The sequence below is a fragment of the Labeo rohita genome, chromosome 22, assembly GCF_022985175.1.
Source record: "Labeo rohita strain BAU-BD-2019 chromosome 22, IGBB_LRoh.1.0, whole genome shotgun sequence".
NCBI lineage: Eukaryota > Metazoa > Chordata > Actinopteri > Cypriniformes > Cyprinidae > Labeo > Labeo rohita.
In genome coordinates this window covers 13,021,649-13,026,445 of record NC_066890.1, presented here as the reverse complement: position 1 = coordinate 13,026,445, position 4,797 = coordinate 13,021,649, and positions in this window count along the sequence as shown.

Here is a 4,797-nt window from a genome sequence, read left to right as displayed (position 1 = left end):
AATTTCTGTGGTACAGGACCCAACATCTGTGGTGCAGGAGCAGGAGCCAATCTCTGTGATAAGGAGCCAATTTCTGTGGTACAAAAGCCAACTTCTGTGGTGCAGGATCAAACTTTTGCAGTGCAGGAGACAATTTCTGTGGTGCAGGAGCCAATTTGTGTGGTACAGGACCCAACATCTGTGGTGCAAGAACCAATACCTGTGATAAAGGAGCCAGTTTCTGTTGTACAAAAGCCAACTTCTGTGGTGCAGGAGCCAACTTTTGTGGTGCAGGAGCCAATTTCTGTGGTGCAGGAGCCAATTTCTGTTGAGCAAGAGCCAGCTTCTGTGGTGCAGGAGCCAATTTCTGTGGTAGAGGACCCAACATCTGTGGGTCAGGAGCAGGAGTTAACATATGTGGTGCAGGAACCAACACCTGTGATAAAGGAGCCAATTTCTGTGGTACAAAAGCCAACTTCTGTGGTGCAGGAGCCAACTTTTGTGGTGCAGGAGCCAATTTCTGTGGTAGAGGACCCAACATCTGTGGTGTAGGAGCACCACAGTGCAGGACCCAACTTTTGTTCTGCAGGAGCCACCTTTTGTGGTGCAGGAGCCAAATTCTGTGGTAGAGGACCCAACATCTGTGGTGAGCACAGTGTAGTTCTGCAGGAGCCAAGTTCTGTGGTGGTGCAGAAGTCAACTTCTGTGGTACAGGAGCCAACTTCTGTGGTACAAGAGCCAACGTCTCTGGTGCAGGAGCCACCTTCTCTGGTACAGGAGCCAACTTCAACAAACAAGGAAAGTTACTGGACTGTGACAGTTGGTCTGAGGTAAGAGCTCATGTCAATTAACTATGGTGGGAGCGGCCTCTGTTGGTGTGACGGCACACCGACAGGCATCTGAGAACGGCTCGATTTGAAAAAGGGGATATTATTTTTACAGATTAATTAAAAACCACTGCATGGATTTTTATCACTATAGGGTAGATTTGTACATACACTGCCAACACACATTAATGTTCAAACAACATGAAAAAGTGAACTTAGCATCCGATGACCCCTTTAATGATATTTTAATGGCTACTGACTCTTTTGATTCTGGACCTGTCCTCAGCCTTTGACTGTTGATCATGAAATTCTCATCTCTCGTTTGGAGTCTTGTGTGGGTCTGGGAGGGATGGTTTGAAATTGGTTTAAATCTTTCCTAACAAACCGAACATTCTCAGCTAAAATAAGAAAATTTGCTTTTTTTAGTTTGCTTTAGGCAATCTAACCTGTTTTAGCACGTACTCTCTTCTCTTTTTATCTACTTCCCTTTGGGATCCATTTTTAGGAATCATGGCGTATCTTTCCATTGCTATGCTGACGATATGCAAATCTATCTGCCTGTTACCACGAAAAATACGTGTACTCTTAATAGTTTATTAGCATGCCTGGATGATGTCAAATCATGACTCTCTGAAAGTTTCCTTTTTCTGAACTCAGATAAATCGGAAGTTATTGTTTTTGGCCCCTCTGAAGCTAGAACACAAAATAAACTTAATCTTAAGTACTTAAAACTTCGTATCTCTTCCCAGTTGTGGAATCTGGGTGTGGAAACTGATAACAGCTTGAAATTTGACAAACAAATTAGTTGTGTCGTGGGCTCTAGTTTTTCTTTTATCTTCACTCACTCTCTAAAATTAAATCCTTTCTTTCTAAAGCTTCTATAGAGGTTGCCACCCATGCCTTCATTACATCCTGTTTGGACTATTGCAACTCTCTATATTACGGTATTTTGAAGACCCAAACTTCCCGTTTACAAGTAGTTCAAAATGCAGCAGCTATATTTCTAAAAGAATGTAAACATGTTACACCTCTTCTGAGATTGTGGCGACATGTCAGTTTTTGCACTTTGCCAGCAAATTAGGCTGAAACAAAATGGCGGAAATGGTATAAGAAGTGAGGACAAACGGAAGTGTAGGTGTGTGAGTAGGAACAAACGAAAGTCGAGGTGAGCGAAAGGAAGTACGTGAACGATACCTGAAAGCAAGTGGAACCAGGCGTGTGGATCTCTGTTGCATAGACCGGGTGTGTACGACGCCGAAAAACTCGGAAGAATTGGTGACGCATGTTTGCCGGTTGCACGGTAAAATCCAGACTGGTACACCTACCGCAGGTACTGCAGTTCCTTTTCCTTTATTAATCGCCGCCGAAACTCCGAACATTCCTTTCCCGGCCTGGTTGTTGGTTGGCCGGCCAGACGCTGCCTGCCCCACGCAGCCGAACTCCACACATACACATTGCACGAAAAACTCGCACGCACTCAGTGAGTTTGTTTCTGGTGGAAATACTTTTTTTTTTTTGTAAGAAAAGTTTGAACGTTTAAGACTGAAGACAAGATGAATTTAAAGGGAAACTGATTTGTTTTTTTGCTGTTGTTCGTTTTTGTGACAACACGGACTTTTTAGTTTTGTTTTTCTCTCCCTTCTTTCTTGGACTCTTGATCTTGTTACAGGTTGAAATTGAGCAAGTGAAACCACGTGGATGTTTAATTAATGTTTGTGTTCTCATACGTGGTTATATAAATGCTGTGAAGGAAAAAAGTAAACTTTGTAAGATTTAGGTTTCCTCCACTCTTTCATTTTTTATTTATTTATTATTTTTTTGCTCATGCCTGGTTCTAATAACAACAGTTTGCACCTTAAAATGGAAAATTGTTGTGAATTGTGTTATTTCCTTTTGTGTTTTTCTGTGTATGTTAATGTGCATACGCAGATTTGTGTATCAGTGGCTTAATTTTGAGTGGTTCCAGGAATTGGAAAAAATATAATAATAGTAATGACTCTTTTTGACTTGGTAATTTATTTTTCCTTGTCTGGCGCCCAACGAATTAAGAATTTAACTACTTAATTGCCCTAAAATTTAACTTTGGATCAGCCACCGTTACAAGATCTCTACATTGGTTGCCTGTTCATCATAAAACTGAATATAAAATAGTATTACTTGTTTATAAATCCTTAAACAATCTAGCACCACCCTATCTGACGAACTTACTCCACCCCCATACTCCATGCAAGGACTTGGATCAGGAAACAAAGTCCTTCAGATTCCCAGAACCCGCTTGAAGGCAAGGGCAGTAGAACTTTTATACTCAGTCAGTCAGCAAATTTCCTTTGTCCCAGATCTGGCTCATATCAGCTGCTAATGTGTGGCCCAGATTATTTGTTCGCTGGCCCAAAACTGGTCCATATCTTTTTAGCCAGAACTGAACCAAAATAATACCATAACTCAACCCAAAATGAGCCAAATCATGAAAACAAGAACCAATCTGTGTGCTGCAGGAGCCAATTTCTGTGGTGCAAGAACCAACTTATGTGGTACAGGACCCAACACCTCTAGTGCAGGAGCCAACCTCTGTGATAACGGAGCCAATTTCTGTGCCACAAGAGCCAACATTTGTGGTGCAGGAGCCAACCTCTGTGATAAAGAAGCCAATTTCTGTGGTACAAAAGCCAACTTCTGTGGTGCAGGAGCCAACCTCTGTGATAAAGAAGCCAATTTCTGTGGTACAAAAGCCAACTTCTGTGGTGCAGGATCCAACATTTGCAGTGCAGGAGACAATTTCTGTTGTGCAAGAGCCAACTTCTGTGGTACAGGACCCAACATCTGTGGTGCAGGAGCAGGAGCCAACATCTGTGGTGCAGGAGCCAACCTCTGTGATAAAGGAGCCAATTTCTGTGGTACAAAAGCCAACTTCAGTGGTGCAGGATCAAACTTTTGCAGTGCAGGAGCCATTTTCTGTGGTACAGGAGCCAATTTCTGTGGTACAAAAGCCAACTTCAGTGGTGCAGGAGCCACCTCTAACAATACAGAATTGTGACAAAGCGGCTGTACAGTATTAAATAGGAAATAGTGCATCAATGATGCAAAAGGGCAACAGTAAATACTCAATTTTCAGGTAAAGGCAGTTCATCAATGGATTCAATGATATCATCATCTAGCTCAGTTCAGTTCAAATAAAATACAATATCGTGTATAAAAAAAAAAAAAAGTGTCCTCAACTAAGCAAGCCAGAGGCGAGAGGCGACAGCGGCAAGGAACCAAAACTCCATCGGTGACAAATGGAGAAAAATAAACCTTGAGAGTAACCAGGCTCAGTCGGGGGGCCAGTTCTCCTTTGGCCAGACGCAGAGGACTCATCTGGTTTACGTGGTCTTGTGCCGATGGCCGTCTAGGTGATGAGGTCTTCACTGGGGATCCGTCTCTGAGCTCATCTAGTCGATGTGGTCTCCGCTGATATTCAGGGCTGTAGAGGTCATCTCTAGGTGCTGATCCACCGTCTGGGCTGGGTACGGACTGGATCCAGGGGACTGCAGTGACCATCTGATCTGGATACAGACTGGATCTGGTGGTTAAGGTGACCTCAGAATAAGAAAGAAACAGACTAATATTATAAATATAAGCACAGGTAAGACTACCTGCTAGGAATTTCTGCCAGACGCACTTCCACCAGTGTCATTTGGGCAGCTGCAGGGTCTTCAGCCGGGAGCCACCCTTCCTTGATGTTTCGCTCCCTTAACCCCAGAACATCTCTGGGTGGTGGAGCAGCAGCAGGGACGTCTCCCTGCCACCCCCTGCAGCCACCCTAGGATCCGTCTCTGCCCCAAGCCTTGTCTTTCCTGCGTAGCCAAAGCCAAAAGCTCCCCTGCTCTGTCTCCTCTGCCAGGTCTTTCAGGGCCTTCTGCAGCTTATATATACATACACACACACACACACACACACACACATATATATATATGTATATATATATATATATATATATATATATATATAATAT